Source organism: Leptinotarsa decemlineata, unplaced genomic scaffold (assembly GCF_025532065.1).
Source record: "Leptinotarsa decemlineata unplaced genomic scaffold, Ldec_3_MD MMD2_tig00000199_RagTag_RagTag, whole genome shotgun sequence".
NCBI lineage: Eukaryota > Metazoa > Arthropoda > Insecta > Coleoptera > Chrysomelidae > Leptinotarsa > Leptinotarsa decemlineata.
The window spans coordinates 12,579,367-12,600,692 of NW_027412544.1; the positions used below are offsets into that span (position 1 = coordinate 12,579,367).

The 21,326-nt window shown below is 32.3% G+C and overlaps 1 protein-coding gene across 2 annotated transcripts in view; it reads right to left on the reverse strand.

Annotated features, from left to right (window-relative positions):
* The window catches only part of LOC111512097 (pyrokinin-1 receptor), a 289,960-nt gene that overhangs the window by 147,385 nt on the left and 121,249 nt on the right, over nt 1-21,326 (reverse strand). The gene's annotated exons all lie outside the window — the stretch shown is intronic.

A 21,326-nucleotide genomic window follows, 5' to 3' on the forward strand; every position in this document is an offset into this window, starting at 1 on the left:
CACTGAAGTGAATTTCAGTGTCAACAACCGTCAAACTCCATGTGAACACACAAGGAATTATGCATCTTCATGGTAGTTCGCGATATCAATTATACCACTTCCACGAATACATCTCCAATGGTTAATGAAAGCTTATGAGCTAAATCCACACGAAAGAATGGTAGTGGATGAGGCCTGTTGAGCCAACAGAATTTCTGATGGAAAAAGAGGTCCTCAATCCTGTTACTAGGTTGGAACCGTTCCGCAGAAGGCCAGGCAGATGTTGGGGAAAACAGAACCTAGCAGACATCGAAGTATCGAGACTAGGATCATTATGATGCAAACTCTTATTCATTGGCAATGAAACCACAGTTATACTCGCAACATCAACTTCATTTTATCTCAAAAAACTCATTTGTCATTGTCGTTGAATTTTGCCACCGAAAGATTATTTTATTTCAGTCTTTTCGGCATAAATATGGCAAATGATGTTTTTATCTACATAGAGAGAGGATAATTTTCTGAAGCGGTATTCCGGTTTCAGAAGTAGAAAACATGTTTTCCTGAGATTCAAAGGCTTTTGAATGTGATTTATCCATTCTGATGAGGCAAATCTTTCTTTGACTTGATTGCCGTAATGTTGGTTGAAAAAGCACTGTGGGTTTCATCTTCCAGTATGCGAATCCGAACTATTACTAACATATTGGTGATATGAAAAGAAATCCTGTGATATGAATCAAACACAACGTATTAGATAGCCTTTGTCTTGGAAAAATGATTATTGGATTTCAAACAAATTTTGAGAAGAACAATAAACTATGTTTTGATACGCTGAAGATGTTAATTGCCTAGTGGACAACATAGTAATACATACGAGTATGACATGGTTTGCATCGAATATCGGTTGTGGATGACTGGAAGCTACTGAATAATAGTACTTGATGCATAATTTGTTTATATTTCGAAAAACAAGATTGACACGGTGAACTTTGCAATCATTTACGTGAAATTAACATCGATTTCTAATCACCATTCATGTAAATTACAATCGAATAGATATTTTTTTCCGTAATATTCTTGATAGGTGATTCTCACGTCAACAATAATGAAGTATTATTCGATACCAGATATGACTATTATTGAATTCATTCTCGATTGAATTAATATTTGATTTAATACCTTAACTGCATGCCACATTGATTGTAATATTAGTATTTTCTCTAATTTTCAAGTACACTGCTATTCACAATATCGGGTTTTCATTATATTTTGGGTCACTGCCAGTTCTGAATCAATGTTCAGAATTTTCGATTTAACAATTACCAGCGTACTTATTTATGATGGTAGAATGAGTTTACTTATGAATTGGAATATTGTTTTCTATTTGAGTCCACTTCAAATTAAGTAAGTTTAGATTATTATTTATGTCACTTTTGTTTATTTCACTCATTTGTAGTTATTATCGAGGGAATTGAAAGTCACTGTGTCCAAACACCAGAGTAGAGTTATTATAAAACTCAAGTTTTTTAAATTGAAAGAAAAACATATTTTAAGAGAGATAGGTGTTCTTCATGGACAATTTCTGAATGAGGAAAAAATACATCAGCTTCAAAATAAACTCTGTGAAAGATTGTATTGATGATGCACACACGTTTCATTCAAATACAAAGTGTAAGAGAAAGTTCTCTCGAAGCAACTACTTCCATATGAATACTGAATGATACAAAAATGATTTTCTTTTATTCAGATTGACTCCAAACATGTGTTATGGAGCTGAAACGGATATCATTAATAGAAATGCCACTTATATGTGTACTTTTCGAAGTTTGTGGTTGGAATCAATTGTCTTCAACTCCTCATTAGAATTTTCGTGAATTGTTTGGAAAGAAAATGCATATTTTCTTGTATAACATTTTGACTGTGTGTCAACAAAACAGGAAATTATGTTCTTGTCACAATGACAGTTCGTAAAAACATTAATACAGTTAACTGATTCAACCCAAATCATAGAGATTTCGTTCAAATTGAAAGGAAAAAATGTGAGGAATGAGGTTTGGAGAAAGAAAAGTTTTAAAAAAATGTAGGAGAGACTTCCGAAGAGAGGAAAAAAGAAATCAACCCCAACACAAACTTTATGCAAAAATGTATAGAGCATACATAAAAGTTTCTTTCAAATACAAACTGAAAAAAAGCACATTGAAGTTCCGGGGTAAAATACTTCTCAACAGTAGGTAGGTACATTTTCAAACTTTCAGGAACGAAATTATTCCTTTCTTGCATGAAATTACATCTTCATAGCACTGAAAGAGGCAATTCTGATGAGGACTTGAAGTGTGTTCAATATACAGTGCATTCCATTCAAAATGAGCCACCCTGAATAACTTTTGGTACAAAGATTTTCAGAAAAAGGAAAAAACACGTCAACAAATTTTGACATATTCACATTTGATGTTACTTTCCCTATCGCGCCCCCAGAACATGTCATCAATTTTTTTTCAATGATTTACCCTATATTGTTTCGCATCATCAGATGATCCGTGCATGATGAGCAGATTTCAACAAAGTATAAAACACATGGTCTGAAGCTTATGGTTCGGGAGCTACAAATTATTCGAGTGGAAAACGAGCCACCCTGAATAACTTTTGAAACAATGATTTGCAGGAAAAAATAAAAAAACAGGTCAAAAATTATACAGGAGGCCACATTTTGAAATATTCTTCTAGAGACAAATATGGAAGCAATAAATCAGAAAAAGAGATTTTTCACTAATTTTCAAATCAAGATATGATGACTGGATGATTAGAAGAAAAAAATTTGCTATAGTAAATGTTCGAAACCGTTTCCACCAACCTCCATACAATGGTACAAATGAGCTTTCATTGCCGCCCTCACATGGTTGGGAATCTGCCTCTCATGTTCTCATGTGAACCTACGACTTTGTAGGTATGTGTAGCACATACTCGATGGAAAACCCACAACTATCCCAGCTAATGCTACGCAGAAAGCTAAAGTACAATCATCAGGCACCTGTGCAACGTCTTCTATTTGGAAGAAATTTCCTATATATGAAAAGCAGAAACCGAAACAGGTTTCGGAGTACTTGCTCCTCGTCATTACCGGGAAGGTAATTTCAGACGGAGTGAACTGTCTGAGTATCCCGAACAAACAAAATTAATTCCAACTAGTCATAAGCTCTATCTGCAGTTGATTCAATAGAATATCCGGAAACAACTTCACAAACACATACTCTGGGGTGGGAGTCAGAATGATAATTGAAAATCTTCTGGAGACCTACATATGGCATTCTCCAGTTCAGGTGAAAACGTCATACACTTGCCTCCCATAGAGATACGGTTCACTCCGTCTGAAATGACATTCTTGCTACTAACGAGGAACAGGTACTCCAAAACCAGTCTATCAGTGGTCGTCCCGGACAAATTAAATTAATTTCTGCTTTCCATATTCAGGAAGTTACTTGAGACGAATGTTCCAAATTGCTGCAGCTTTCTGCGCGGCATTAGCTGGATAAGTTATTTTTCACATGAGAGAGAGGCAAGGGTATGAGGAAGAACGGAATCTAGGAAAATACTGGCTATTGCAGAAACGCTTGCTGGCTTATTCATTACTAGTCACTCCACCTGGCTGTACTGGTGAAGCTATAGTACGAAGCACCGTCATTGAAATTAAAGCTACAGGGCTCACTTCAAGTTTCAAGTTTGCTATTCGTTATAATATGTGTAGAATACATATCAACATAAAGATTAATATGGTTTATCTATAACATGTTATCGCACATACAAGAAAGCTGTGTAGCATCTTTCCAAAAATATACCAAAATATCGAACTATCAATTTCAAAAAATCTTTTTTTTTTTATTATATAGACTTGAACATAATATTCTTGATAATGATTCTGAAATTGATTTTGATGGACTAAGGACTCCTCAACATTTTCAGTTATTCATTCCGATAATCTCACTCGAGATTGCAGACCGATTGCTATAAAATCTCGCAGATCTCAGGAAGATTGAAGATTTATCCAATCATCAAAAAATTCTGGAGGGAATCATTTAGAAGAGTGAATCTCCTCAGCTTCTGTTACAACCATTGCTAATCAGAAATAACCAATTTTTCTTAGACTATAAATGGATTACGGAGCCTAATACATGAAAATGAAAAACTTTCTATAGGGATTAGGTATGTGAAAATATATTTCAGAAACTGAGAGTTCCGATTGCGATTACAAATGGAGTATTTTTTGCTTTTAGCCAGCAATAGATAAAATCTAGGAAATGAATGAATGCAAAGAACTTCTGCAAACCGTTTGTGAAAAAGATGAAGAACAACAAAATAAAAATATTCTGCTCTCCATTCAATGATGTCAATTATTAGAATTTTACTATCAGTGAATCAATATCAGAACTTTCCCCAACATCAATTGATCTTCTAGGATATACGGAAAATTTTCAACGATAAAACAAACCCTGATCATCATAAACCTGAGCTAGAGAATTAACGCCATCAATTGATCAGTTTTTGCTTCGACAAGCTATTGAATTATTTTTTTTATTTTGGGAAATGAATTCCAAAAATTCTGGGAAAATACCACCATACACTCAAATCAATAAATTTTCGATGAATTCATTATTTGTAGAAGCTTTCGAAAATATAAAACTGCTTGTATATTTTTCATGTTTGCGCATTGTAAAAATTTGTTCTTACTGAAAGAGATTTCAGTTTGATTACTAACCGAAGATCAGTTATATTCATGTTTAACAATGAACAAGCAAGAACAAGTGTGATAAAATACAGAGATTTCGTTCGAAATTATCATTTACCGATTCGAAAGTATAAACTGAAGTGAAAAAGACAACCCACAGCCAATATAGTATTCAGAATTGTGCTTATGTATTCGAAATTGTACTTGCAGAGGCTTGTTCATACGAAGCGCAGAAGGCCACATTTTTATCATTCTGTTTTTGAAAATTACGGGATTGAAGTCGAAATTTCGAGTTTCAAAGTAGTAATTTCGGAATTACAAGATTAAAGTCGTAATTTTGATATCACGAAACCAAAGTCAAAATTTTGAATCGTAATTTCGAGTTTAAAATTCGTAATTTCGAGTTTGAAGTCGTAATTTCGAGAATAAAGTCAAAATTTCGGAGTTCTAGTTGAAAGCAGATTCCAAAAACGAAGCATTTGTGATTCAACAAGTTACAGCCATTTGCTTATTCCTTAAACTGATCTTTCAGATTCACTCACACAAATTTCACGGAAATGAGGTTACGTAGCTGTTGAAGGGACACTATTTCTCTTTCCTTCTTCCAGAGGTTTCGTTTTCTTCGATACACGAAATGTTTCTACCGAAAACTTTGCAGGAGATGTATCAGACATGAAATGAATAGTCCTTTCAGTCATGCCCTGTATCTGATATCAAAAAACCATATTTATCGGAAAAGTACGCCAAGTTTTTTTCATAAACAGAGGCTTTCTTTCGAAGCTTCTTCGGAAAAATATTTTTTTTAATGTCTTATCGTGATATACTCCTGAGAGTACAGTGGTTTCCGAGGCTCATTTGTGAGATTTTACAGATCAGTTTCCAACTGCTTTCCAAATAACATTTATTGACGTCTAGTGCAGCTAATACTTTCATTATTTCGACAAAATAGATGTATATTCAAATGGAAAGCATATTTTTGGCAGCATACATTCGTCGGTTGTGATGACCAAATATGCGCAAATATGCTGCATACATATTTTCCGCAGTATTCATGCCTGTATGAGATTCTACATCGATATTGATTATTATTATTATTAATATACCGAAAGCTTGACATATAACAAAGAGTTTTCTTTGTAACAGCCCAGCTATTGACTGCAACCTCACGAATTAAATCGATTTATAGTTAATCCAGTCACTAATTATTCTTTTATATATATATATATATATATATATATATATATATATATATATATATATATATATATATAAATCAAAAGGAGGAAATTCGTGGACATGACACTCTGTATATATATATATATATATATATAGGGTGTTTGGTAGCTGGGTGCAAACCTTTCAACTAGTTGAAAAAACCAGACATCACCAGAAGATGGCAAATGAGACATTGCCGAAACGTTGTGAAAATAATCCTTATGGGGAGAAAATACACAGAACACGGAGCGAAACCCGAGAAAACAGCTCATCATATATATATATATATATATATATATATATATATATATATATATATATATATATATATATATATATATATATAAATCGGTTCAATTCGTGAGGTTGCAGTCAATAGCTGGGTTGTTGTTACAAAGAAAACTCTTTGTTATATGTCAAGCTTTCGGTATATTTCACACCTTCGTCAGCACAACTACAATAATAAGATTATATCTTGTAAAAAATATATAAATATGGAGAACTTACTAACGTGAGAATAAAATATAAAATGGTTCAAAAACAGATAGAAAAACATTAAATAATGACAGTTGATAAAAATTTTTGGCTGACAATGTCAAGTGGGAAAATTCTGGATGATACTCGAATTACTAGATCTTTCATTTTCTTTATCATATTTCAGTAGATACGTGTAAATTTTGATAAGACTATCAATATCAGTTCGTTTATCCATTGAATGTTCTTCGTTGTTAATATATATCATTTCCAAAAATATTCTTTTAGTTGTATTGGTTTCTCTATCTAAAATATTTGGATTTTCAAAATTCATTTTATGATCCTCCGAATTAACATGCACAAGAATTAACACTTCGTCTACAGTCGCTCTTATGGGAAGTGATGCGACTACTTAGAGGTCTAGATGTTTGTCCTATATATGTTTTAGAACAATCCATACAAGAAATTTTGTATACTGAATTGGATTTTTGTTTATTTGAAATTGGAGCTTTTAGTTTATTGTATAATTTATATATAGAAGTGACATTTGTTTTAGATATTTTGAGGTTATTGTTTCGGAATACATTAATCAATTTTGGTGTCAATTCTTGAATATATGGGAGTGATTTATATGTGAATGAAGGTATAACGTTGTTATGTTCAACTTCTTCATTATTATTTTGAAAGTCTGTTCCTTCACAAAATAAAATTCTGTTTACTAAAGATTTAGGATAAGAATTTTGGATCAGAATTTTACTGAAATTAGACAAACTTTGGTTTTGTAAATCGGGATGGGTAATTTTGATGATTCTGTTTTTTAATGATTTTATTAAATTGATTTTCATTTTATTTGGATGATAGGAATGGTAATTAATAAATCTATTACTTGATGTTGGTTTTCTGTACCATTCAGTGATGATAATATTTTGTTCTGATCTCAATAACTTCATATCGAGGAAAGGAATAGAGTTGATTATTTCCTCTTCAATAGTGAATTGGATATTGAGATCATATGAATTAAATACGTTCAAAATTTCTTCTTTTCCATCTGCAGGTATGGTCAGAATCAAATCATATACAAAACGTTTGATGAATGGAATACGGAAAGATAATTTTTGAATACATTCATCAATAAGCTCATCTAAAACAAAACTCGATAAAATTGATAAAATGGTGGAACCCATAGGTATGCCAAATATTTGTTTATAAAATTTGTCTTCAAGTATAAAATATGTTGAATCAAAAATAAAATCTAAAATATTCATGAATGTGATTTTGTCTAATTCACAATGTGCTTCAATGTTAGACCAATTTTTGTTCAAAGTTTATTTCACTACTTTTAACGGTAGGTTTGTGATAAGTGAAACAACATCTAGGCTTATCAAAACATAATTTTGAGGAGGCTGATAATTATTTATAAATTCACTAAATGAAAAAGAATCTTCAAAATAATAAGGATTGTCTGTTTTATAGGAAGTTGTTAGAATATTCGTTAGAAATTTACAAAGTTTTGAGTTAGGTGCATCAAATTTGTAACAGATTTGTAATATACCGAAAGCTTGACATATAACAAAGAGTTTTCTTTGTAACAGCCCAGCTATTGACTGCAACCTCACGAATTAAATCGATTTATAGTTAATCCAGTCACTAATTATTCTGTTATATATATATATATATATATATATATATATATATATATATATATATATATATATTGTGACATGCTTAAGATTGCCTCCTTTCCTCTCATGCAGACCTATGACTTTGTAGGTACGTAACGGAAAAACTAACAACCCATCCAGCTAATGCCGCGCAGAGAGTTGAAGTAAAAGCATAAGGCACCTGTGCAACGTCTTCGACTTGGAAGATATTAATATTAATTATATATATATGTATATATATATATATATATATATATATATATATATATATATATATATATGTATATATATAGAAACATAAGTTAATATCGGACATAGCACTCATGAAAGTGGCAAACCATAGACACGTGTTTCGGGCTTTTGGCCCATCATCAGTGTGGTGCAGCCAAGTGTAAGGATGGGCAACACTTGGTTACCAAAAGATAGAAATACAAATGCACGGAGCCACCAACAGGAGCCAACCGCACATTTGTGGTTTCAGTTGATAGATCTCGTGTTCACAAGAAAACTATCAAAATCACCACGGAGGTAGCTATAGCTACCTGCGTGACATCCGGGTCCAGGAAATTATACAAATATGAAAGTTATTGAGTGTCTTGATATAGAAACATAAGTTAATATCGGACATAGCACTCATGATGGGCCAAAAGCCCGAAACACGTGTCTATGGTTTGCCACTTTCATGAGTGCTATGTCCGATATTAACTTATGTTTCTATATCAAGACACTCAATAACTTTCATATTTATATATATATATATATATATATATATATATATATATATATATATATATATATATATATATATATATATATATATATATATATATATATATATATATATATATATATATATATATAGTATTCCATGTGTCGTTCATGTGTCAAGCAGAGTAGACGTATATTCGAGAGCTCCTATTCTAAATTTCAAATATTAGATTGTGAAGAGAGAATTCAGTCTCAAAAAAAAGTGCAAGTTTTGTTTTAAGTTTCATTTCCTACCTGTGACAAAAAGTACTACCCACTGAAAAAAAAAATAATCATGGTATCAACACGCGAGCAAGGTGAAGAATTAAAAGCAGCTGTGAACATTGCAATGAAAAAACTATGGACAGACGAGATATTCATAAAAAGCATCACTGATAAAGTGGCAAATTGTGTTTTGCTGAACGTAAACAAAAAATTGCTGGAGTACGAAGAGAGATTATCAACGGTAGAAAATCATATGGAAAACCAAAACAAGCAATACGAATCCGCAATAGCAAAAATGGAATCATCATTCACCAACTTACAGGGTGAATACAATAAACTTGCCAGAGAAGTTGATCAATATGATCAACAATCAAGAAAGAAGAACATTCGTGTCTTCAACATAAAAGAAGAAGCTCACGAAAACACTAAACAAAAAGTGAGTGATACAATTCATCAAACAATGGGAATGAATCCAACCGATGAGGATATTCAAACATGCTATAGAGTTGGAAAAATAAGTGATGGAAAAAACAGAAGTATATTCTTGACATTAACAAATTATAAAATAAAACAACACATCTACACCAATAAAAAAATGTTGAAAGGAACGGGAATTGTGATAAAAGAAGATCTTACACCATCAAGAATGGCCCTAATGGATGAAGCAATAAAAAGAACAGATTTCAGAAGTGTTTGATCAGAAAACGGGAAAATAATAGTCAAAATAAACAATAAGATCAAAACATTGAAATGTCGAAAAGACTTGGAAGCAATATGACTATGACAATGATTACTATTAGTTTTCAAAGGTTGTAATATAAATATTTCTATACTTTTAGTTCTTGTAATTAATCTATTTGAATTAAATTAAAATCCTTTTATAACTCTCACGTTGTAAGCAACTTTTCTAGGAATAGGAGTCTGTTGAAAAGTTACATCAAAATCAATTTTTGTATATGTTGAACCTTTTGAATATATTGGAACAAGGAGAGGTGCAAACCAAGGTCTTAGAATGTATAGAAGATATAACTCTTAAAAACTCAAGCGACAAACATTTCAACATAATACATTTCAATATAAGGAGTGTAAATATAAACTTTGAGGAACTATTACTGTATATTGAACCAGTGAAAGAAAAAATTAATATCATAATGGAACATGGAACGTGGATAAGGTGAGTGACTTTGAAATACCAAATTTTCAAATTCATTATAATAATTCAAAATTCAATCAAAACGATGGTGTCTTGGTCTATTCAAAAAGTTATCTGGCAGCTGAAGTTACTATCATTCCCATAACTGATATCAACTTGCTCAATCTCTCTATAAATAGCGATATATATAATATAAACATTACAGCCTCATATCGACCTCCATCAACAAATATAATTAGCTACATAAATGATATTAATAATTATTTGGAGAAACTAAACAAAAATGATGTAGACGTTTTTATGGGTGACATAAATATCAATTTACAAAATGATGAATCTCTTGATGTCCTATATCAATACAACAACAAGAGAAACCAAAAAATGTAAATCAATAATTGATCACATTTTTGTCAGAAAAAATAAGGGATCAACTAATATCAATGCATATGTTATTGAAACGAATATATCTGATCACTATTCAACATTCTTATCTGTATCATACAATGAAAAACAAAAAAAGGGAACAAAACAAGGAAATACAAAATAGCTTTTTGGATCACACCAAGCTAAACCACCTTTTAAGAAAAGAATACTGGCAAAATATTTATTTGAATGAAGATGCTCAACATTGTTATGACCTATTCATAGATAAAATTAATGAGAATATAACGAAATGTACAAAAACTAAAAACTGTTTTCTATATACTAAAAAAATTAAACCATGGATCACAACAGGGCTCATTAAATCAATCAAACATAGGGACCGTTTAAAAAAAAATTAATGAAAAATTATTCAATTGAAAATAAGACAGAGTACTCACAATATCGAAATATGTTTAATAGATTACTGAAAGAAACAAAAAATCAATATTATAGAAATAAAATATACGACGCAGGAAGGAACTACAAACAAATTTGGGAAATTATAAACTGCGCTTCAAATAATATTAAATCAAATAATCATGAACTAAAAAACATTCCAATCTATAATAGGGAAGGCGTTGAAACTATAAATAATCTAGATAAAGTAAACATACTGAATGATTTCTTTACTAACATAGGCAAAGAAATGGCAGAAAACATAAATAAGGATGATCAACTGAAACCCAATGAATTGATAGAAAAACAAAATGTATCATCTTCAATTTATCTGAGACCTGTCACGGAAAATGAAATCATTAAACACATATCTAACTTAAAAAATAAAACTTCAGCTGGTCCTGACGGCCTGACCGTGAATATAATCAAATTAATACATATGCACATCATTTCACCACTGACATATATCATTAATCTATCCTTTTCAACAGGGGTGATAATACCAAAGCAATGGAAGGAAAGTAATTTAACACCTGTCTATAAATCTGGAAATAGAAAAGATCCTAGTAACTACCGACCAATTTCAGTTATAAATAATTTAGCAAAAATTTTTGAAAAATGTTTGAAATCTAGACTTATGGAATTTTTTGAGAAAAATCAAATAATATCTAACAGGCAATTTGGTTTCAGAAATAATCTAAGTACACAACATGCCATAATTGATCTTACAAAAGGGATTGTTGACTGCTTAGATAAGTCAAAAAAATGTTTATGTATATTTCTCGACTTAGCAAAGGCTTTTGATACGGTAGGTCACGAAATATTAATAGAAAGACTAAATGAGGCAGGCATTCGCGGTCCAGCATTGAACATTTTAGAAAACTATTTGAAACACAGATATCAGAGAGTAAAAATTGATCACATTTGCAGCGCACCACTTGAAATAACAACAGGCGTACCGCAAGGAACAGCTCTGGGCCCAATACTTTTTCTTGTTTATATTAACTCGATAGCAAAAATTAAAGATTTCCAAGGACATCTTGTTTCATACGCTGATGATACGGCAATTTTGCTTACTGATAAAAACTGGGATAATCTATTCAATAAAGCTGAAAAGGATCTTATAAAAATTTCACAATGGCTAAATTATAGCAAGTTGTCTCTGAATACGTCTAAAAGTAAATTTATAACATTTTCTACAAATGTCGACACTCAACCAAACAGAAATTATATTATGCTTCATAAGAAAACATGCACTCAACCAAATTGCAACTGTCCATCTATCCAAAAAACCAAAGAAATAAAATATCTTGGCGTAATTGTCGATCAACACACCAACATACCAAATATGTAAACAATAAAGCTAGGCAAATAATTCGAAAATTTTACATCCTTAGGTACATTTTAGACAATCGTAACCTAAAACTTATATATACATCACTAATTGAACCATTATTTAGATACTGTATAGTAATATGGGGAGGATCATATAATAATGCATTACAAAATTTGAAAACTACTCAGAACTGTATACTTAAAATAGGTTTCAGGAAAAACAAACTTTTCCCCACTAATAATCTTTACGATGAACTAGATATCTTTGACATTAACAAACTACATATGCACCAATGCTTGCTATATATGCATAAAAATACAAAACTAACAATAAATCACAATAAAACTATCCCAACCCGATTTATTACGACACTATCAATTGATATACCATTATTTAGAAAAAGTCACTCCCAAAATAGCCTTTTTTATATAGGTCCGAAACTATATAACAAACTACCACTTCAAATTAAAAAAATATATGAACTCAGTTCCTTTAAACACCAAATAAAACAATTGATTAATGGAAATAAAATATACCTATAAATGAAAATAAAATGAAAACATAAAATGGAAAAAAAACTTGGAAAAAAAATGATAACAATTTAACAAAATATGAATAAATGAAAATAAAATAAAATAAACCATTAAAAAAAAATCAAAATATAAATGAATGAAGGAAAAAAAAAATTAAAAAGCGCTCCTCAAGTTAACTCATTTCTACTCAATATATATGTGTATATATATATATATATATATATATGTATGTGTATATATATATATATATATGTATATATATATATATATATATATATATATATATATATATATATATATATATATATATACAAATATGAAAGTTATTGAGTGTCTTGATATAGAAACAGAAGTTAATATCGGACATAGCACTCATGAAAGTGGCAAACCATAGACACGTGTTTCGGGCTTTTGGCCCATCATCAGTATGGTGCAGCCAAGTGTAAGGATGGGCAACACTTGGTTGCATGAGTGCTATGTCCGATATTAACTTCTGTTTCTATATATATATATATATATATATATATATATATATATATATATATATATATATATATATATATATATATATATAAACTATCCTCTATGCACAATCAATTTGCACCTCTCCCAACATTAAATACAATTAAATTTTTTTTTTTTGTTTTCCTTGTACAGAGATATGCACTACAAGCATTTATGCTTAGGTAACCTCTGTACAGGATTATATTATATTATATTACTATATTATCTGTAACAATCTGTAAAAAATGACAATTATGGAATGAATGAATAAAGTTTGATTTGATTTTGAAAAAAAAAATGTTTTTCTTGTAATTCAATTTACATTGGTGAGACCAGTCGTAATCTATCTGGAAGAATCACTTCACATAAGAGTGACTGCAAACTAAACAAACGTTCCTGTGGACTAGCTGAACATGTTATCTCTTCAGATCATGTTATGGATTATCAAAATACTAAAATTTTAACAGTTGAAAATAATAAATTCAAAAGGCTTTTTCTAGAAATGGTTCACATAAGTAAACATAATAATAATTTAAACAAAAAATCAGAAATACTAAATTTAAGCCAAATTTACAATTATATTTTAACTTTTGATAAATAAAATTGAACAAATAATTTCAATATCATATTACTAATAATTTTTCACTTACACTTACATTCAAATCTCACTGTATGTGTAAATATTATAATAATAACATTTTCTCTGGTGCTGTAACAAAATTTTCAACGTCAAATTTTGCATTTGACTTTTCGTTTTTATGTTTGGATTTATATGCCTTTTTCTATATTTTATACTAACTTTGGTGAGTTTTTGTAACATATCTATTGCTGTCAAATGTTCACATGATCTTTATTTTGTAGACATTCTTGATAAAGGAGAAAAAATACTTTCCGAAAGCTTGAATAACAGAAAATAGTGTTTCCATAGCCCGCAGATATTGACTGAAATACCCAAATCAAAAATAATTTATAGTTTTATATATATATATATATATATATATATATATATATATATATATATATATATCTGTTTAAAAAAAAAATCTGTTTAAAATCTGTTTAAAATCTGTTTTTTCGTTAACCAGCTGTCGCACCCCTACGAACGACAACCCTCAGAAGTCGAAACTTGTGCGAGCTAAGGATTAACGAGGTCTTACCTTTTAACGTGTGATTCCTAACACGGAATATATATATATATATATATATATATATATATATATATATATATATATATATATATATATATATATATTTGATTGATGCAAGTAATTTTCCTTTATTTTGAGTATTTCAATATTGAATTCTACAAAAAGGATTTGAAGCTTTATATCTTCTATTAATTATCTGCGAGCGCTTTCGACAGTTGGTAGTACTGTCATCATCTGGCACTCCTGAAACCAGATGATGACAGTCGGGATGAAAAGAATCATTTGGGATTGTAATGTATGTATGTCTCGGTTTTCTAAGTACATTGAACTCAAATTTGTTATGATTATGTGCAATAGCCAGGTCTATGAAATCGATGTTTCTCTATCTCTGTGTCGACTGTTTCTATTGAGATGATTCATGAATGTCATGAATTGGTGTCATCTGTCGTGTAGTATGGTCTGTTTTCAGACGTTCTCCAAGATACCTTACAACGAATGAAAGCCTCTCATTTTAGATATAATAGATCAAGCCAAATTTTCGACAGTTCTAGATATATTCCTAAATCAGAGTTACTTACAGTTCAATAACAAATTTTATGAACAGGTTTCAGGTATATTAATGAGCTCACCCCTTAGTCCACTTCAAGCAGAAATATTGATTAACAGCTTGGAGATCACTATAGTAAATTCTGACCTGCATTAAAAACATATTCAATTTTGGTACCGATATGTGGACTGTATTGTCTATTGTTTCAGAGGTACTACATGACAGCTGAAACAATTTATTATATTTATGTATAATCCTAACAGAAACATACAGTTTACTCGAAACAGAGATGGAAAAATAGATTAATACCTTCGACTTGACTTACAAATGATCATAATAAATTTGAGCTCAATGCATTCATTCCGAAAACCGAGCTATTCAGACATTACAATCCCAAGTGATTCTTTCTATCCCGACAGTCATAAATTAGCAGCTTACAATTCAATGTTGCACAGAGCATTCTCGCTAGCTTCATCTGCTAATAATCTAAGTAGGGAAATTAAAATAATAGAGATAGGACAAAATAATGGTTTCAACGCAGACACAATCCAGAAGTAAGTCAGAAAACAGAGCCAAAAATTCACGTACAGATCAATATATCCCCTGATCAAGCAATCAGATATCAAAAAATTTGTAACTCTGAAAGTAACTCTGGCGTGTTGAAAGACACGCCAGATGAAGCCATTGTAAGGCGAAACACGTGTTGCGTTTTTGTAAAACAATTTAGTGAAAATCTCACAATAAAGTGTTTTTGGAATACTCTGAAATATTTCCGTAAAAACAGAAACAATTGCGGGTTTTTTTCAGAAAAAATAATTCGGGAGTAGCATTCAGACCACATGCCAGGTTATATAATTTCCTTTTCAGTGCCAAAGATCAGGTGTACAAGATGGAGTAATCTGGGGTTTGTAAGTGTTCGGAGTGTTATAATGTTTTTGTGGGACAATATGGCCGAAATTTCTCGAAACGATATGCTGAGCATGAAAGGTCTTTCAGACTAGATCAGAATGATTTGACGTTATCAAATCATATATTGGAATGCAACCACAAGTTCCCGAATCTAAACGATACGGAAACTTTGCACTATGCAGGCAAGGGTTGGAAACTCAATTTTTTGAATCCTTGGAAATCCATGAGTAAAAGCATTGCCGCAGAACCTGCTAAATGATCAGATCGATCCAGTTCACTTACCGGTTTTCAAATTAGCGTACCTACATTGTCACAGGTAAATGAAAATCAGGTATGCAATTAATTTAAGTACCTCTGTTATTACCTATAATGTTGTTTAGATACATATACAGTACGATGCAAATGTATGGAATAAATTCGATATTTACAAAATGAGCGTCTTTCGGAAGAAATCCAAAAACAGGTCAACTTTAATTTTTGACGGCCCATCTCATGATATTCATATGAAAGACGTTTCGTCACCGGTGTTGGTGTGATGACGTAATCGACAATTTTTTTAAATGCAAACAGGGGTCATGTGGCACCTCATTCAAAAGGTCTACTAATCATATATTCAACGGTATAACCATGCCAATATTAATTTATACAAGATGAACCAAAACATGTTATTTATTGAAGTACAATAAAATTATAATAAATTTTCAAATTGATGACCTTCAGCTATGATGCAATGTGAAAGCCGGGCACTGAATTCATTTCTAACGTTTCCGAGAACTTCGGGGGTTATTTGTGCAATCTCCGCTCTGATGCGTTCCTTCAACTCTTCTAAATCATTTGGTCGATTTTGGTAAACTTTACTCTTCAAGTATCCCCATAAAAAAAAGTCTAACGGGGTCAAATCCGGAGACCTTGGTGGCCATTCGATCGGCTCTCTTCTTCCTATCCACTTTCCTCGGAAAACAGTATCCAGGTAAGTTCGTACATCAACGGCGTCTCATCCTGCTGGAACCACAAATCATTTCTATTTGGAAATAGCTGATTCAGTTGTGGCATCAGATAATCTTGAAGAAAGAGTAGATATCGAGCACCAGTTACGCTTTCCTCAAAAAAGTATGGTTCTATTATCTGGTTGTTCAAAATTCCGGCCCAAACATTCACTTTTTGTGGATATTGTGTGTTATGCTCCTCCATCCAATGTGGATTTTCTCTTGCCCAGTATCGATAAGTGTGACGGTTTACGTGACCGTTGAGCATAAAAGTAGCTTCATATGAAAATATTATATTTTGTATGAAATTCCGATCTCTGTGCGAGCGCCTCATCATGATTTCGCAAAATTCGACTCTTCTGTCAAAGTCATCTTCTAACAGTTCCTGGACCAGCTGAACTTTATACGGATGCCACTTTTCTTTTTTCAACACTCTAACAACAGTCGATTGGTGTAAATTATTATCCAGTGCGACTTGCCTCGTGCTGGTATGGGGGTTTTCTTGGAACGCAAGTACCACATCAAGTTTTTGGACTTCTGAAATTGATTTTCTACCACTTTTAGGGAGATCTTTAACATGGCCCGTTTCTCGAAACTTTTTCTCAATTTTACTTATTGTTGATTGAGAAACGGGTTCTCGGTTGGGTTATTTCGCATTGAATAAATCACGAACTTCTGCCTGAGTCCTTACTTCATCTCCACAGCCAATCATAATTAAAATTTCGATTCTTTGGGTTTCTGTTACTTTCATTGCCAGTTTATAAGTGATTCAAATATTTTTCTAGAAATAATGTCAACCGCTTCAATGATACTTCACTTCAATGACATTGACTAATCTCAAGTAGAGTGTAGGACTTTTATCACCATTTCTTTTTTCTAATCAACAAAAACAATAGAAGACAGTACGATACTTTATTCTCAGTGGCGGTGCATAGCATTAATTGGTTCAACGAATTACTATTATTTGTAATTCCAGTCTTCTGAATACATTATTTCGGTTGACCCTGTATTAATACATATTGAAACCATTATACCGTTGAATAGACGACTAGTAGACCTTTTGAATGGGGTGCCACATGACCCCTGTTTGCATTTAAAAAAATTGTCGATTACGTCATCACGCCAACACTGGTGACGAAACGTCTTTCATATGAATATCATGAGATGGGCCGTCAAAAATTAAAGTTGACCTGTTTTTGTATTTCTTCTGAAAGACGCTCCTTTTGTGATACATTTGCATCGTACTGTATAAGGGCTGACTTTATTGTTCATTTTCAGTTCATTGTATCAGTTTGAAAATGTCCTTATATGAATCACACGTTGAAAAGTTAGATCTCGTTAGTCCTTTTATTCAACAGATAACAGGACGAAACTGCAGTTACGTTAGTTATGAATGAAAGTATTTTTTTTATTCAGCAACACCATGAGAGTACACAACATGATAAAACCACGAGTTCGTAAAACTATCGCTACACGCGATCAAATGAACGCTGGGTGGAACTTCAAAAGTTCAGATTAGTTTGGAAACCCATGAGGAAAAAATATCTCACGAAATTATTCGAGCACATAAAATAGTTTGGAATATTTATCAAACTCCTTTGCGAATCTCTTCTCTAGTAGAAAACGTATTCGGCAAACTCTCCTAGGACTTGAAGCGAAGAATCAAACGATTCTTAGTATGGCTACCGAAATGAGAGTATTGGGATTATATGAAAAAGAAAAAATATAGGTCATTGACTACGAATGTGTTCGTATAAGCAAAATTTTCAGTCAATGGATCATTGGAGTTGAATATTATGTTATGGAAATTAGTGTAATAGAATTATTATTGGCTTTCATGGCCTTGGGATGAAATAAGCGGTTTTGCAGGAATATACAATATGGGATGTTTGAAATTATGATTATCGCATTTTACTAGCTAAGGGAAAAACTATCTACGAGATCTTAGTCTATAAGTGTTGAAGTTCCATTTCTAAATTATAACTGAGAATTGTCGATTCAACAATTATCAGCGTAAATCATTTATGAGGAACAAAGTTTTCATTGAAGTTAGTTCGGACTCCCAATTCTAGTATTTTTCATCATATCTCACATCGAGAATCAATTATAATTATGTTTTGATCATAGACTGATATCTGATGATATCATCATCAGAAATCGCCCATTGCGATGGTATCACATCGGGCATCGCTCGATGACCAAGGCAGCGTGAAGTTGCCGCTGTTTTCGGTTCAAAGGGTGGGACTGTAAAGAAAAATTGGATGATGGCGCTCCTAGAGTCAATATACTCTGGAGCTCCCCATTCGGATTTCCCTGGGTGGGGGCTGATTCGAGTGCATCATCTTGCAGAAGTTATTGGAAATTCACTATTCCTGACAGCCAACAGGGTATTCCTAGTATCAGTCCACAGGAAAATAGCATGGTAGATGCAGTTACTAAGAGACCCACCAGCAACTTCAAAATCGATTTCTGCAACATCAGAGGACTCAACCCAAATATAAACTCAGTGAACCAACATCTGCAAACAAATAGTCCTCGTATTCTTGAACTCGGAGAAACCAAAGTCAGTGTTTCAACAAACCCCGTCAATTTTCTATATCTCGACTATGATTCCCACTTCTGATTCAGACGTAACTTTGGAATTTCTATTTTTATCAAAAGCGATCTCTCCTGTCAACGGGAGAAAATGCTGGAACCCCGAAACTTTGATGTTATGTCGTTCAAAATAATATCACAGAAGATCACTGAATTCATAGGCTGCGTTTATCGACCACCGAGAGCGATACACAATTTAGGGCACTATTCTCTTCATTTGTAAACATCATTGACTTTCTGCAAACTAATCATTCCAGTGCCGAAATTTTCATATTCGTTGACTTCAATGTCCACAATATCGAATGGATCAAATTTTCAGATATCAACGACGAACAAGGTCGCGAAACTGTGGCTTTCACAATAAGCAAGGGACTTACTCAGGTTATAAATGAGCCAATGACGATTCCAGACCATGATGGAGGATATGCTAGTCTTCTGGATCTATATCTAACAACCACAGTCATCGTAAGGTCTCCATTAGGATCTTCTGATCACAAACTCATTTTGCCGATAAATGTTGGAGAACAATCTTAACAAACCAAAGTTTGGCATTACAGATCTGCTGAGTGGGAGGATCTCCAAGACCATTTCCGAAATTTTCCCTGGCTAGATGTTTGTTTCAGCTTTGAAGAATAATCTATCTGTGCTCCTGGATACACGGAAGTTATTATATCATCAATGGATGCATATATTCCTTCTTTAATGAAACGACCTTCTTACGGCAAACCTTGGTTCAACAAAAATTGTGAGTAAACTGTCTTCCAAATAACTATTGACTAGTAGCTTTGCTATCAGTGATATCAAAAATCATGGAGAGAACCGTAAACCACCATAAGTTTAAATATTTGAAAGGCTTCAACATCTTGGGCGATCATTAATATGGCTTTCGGAAACAAAGATCAACAGGCGACCTCCTTTCGTATGTATTCCCAGATCTACATCATTTCCATTTAATGAAGCATATTTGAAAATTTTTGTTCGCCAATTTTCAGGATATGGATCCAATTATTTCCCAACACACAGGTAACCGTATATATTAACAAATGAATATATAAATTAGAATAACTGTAATCCTTCAGATTATGCCAAATGAGATAAAACTCATTATGAATGAGAATAATTTCAGAACCTGATAGTTTTCTATAAAAATAAGAACATATGCAGCTAACTCACAATTCCATTTCAGACATCTGTACATTTCTCAACTGCTCAATAATTACGGTTTTCTCATCACAGTCACTGTTTCAAGGAAATATAATTTCAATAAGTCATTTTTTCCATGCAAATGTGACGGCTGTAGATTTTGATAAGTATCCGGAAACTTTCATAAGCAGTTTATAATCAGTCTTCAAAAATTGAACCATTCTCCAGAGTCGACTTTTGTGTATTTAGGTACATATTTGGTACATTGTCGGACCTTTCTGTTGAGAGCTCGCCTCGAGCCTTTAGTTTTGTGGTTTCGTTTTTCCTTTGATGTTGTCCATAGTTCATCAGCCTTTAGGGCAGAGAATTAAGGTTTTCCTCCATAATTTCCATATTTCATTTGCTTTTAGGGCATAAGACTAGTATCTGAGATAAAACTAAGTCTGGGATTTTCAGCTTGAACTGTCATGCATCATAAGACATTCATCTGTATCAACCACATATATCCGGCTATGGACCTAAACAGACATCATCCGTCTTCAGGCAGGCATCCGTATCTGTCACAGGAATCGGTAACTACCATAAATTTTCGATTATGCTTCTAACCAGGCACTACATCCAGGTAGACATAC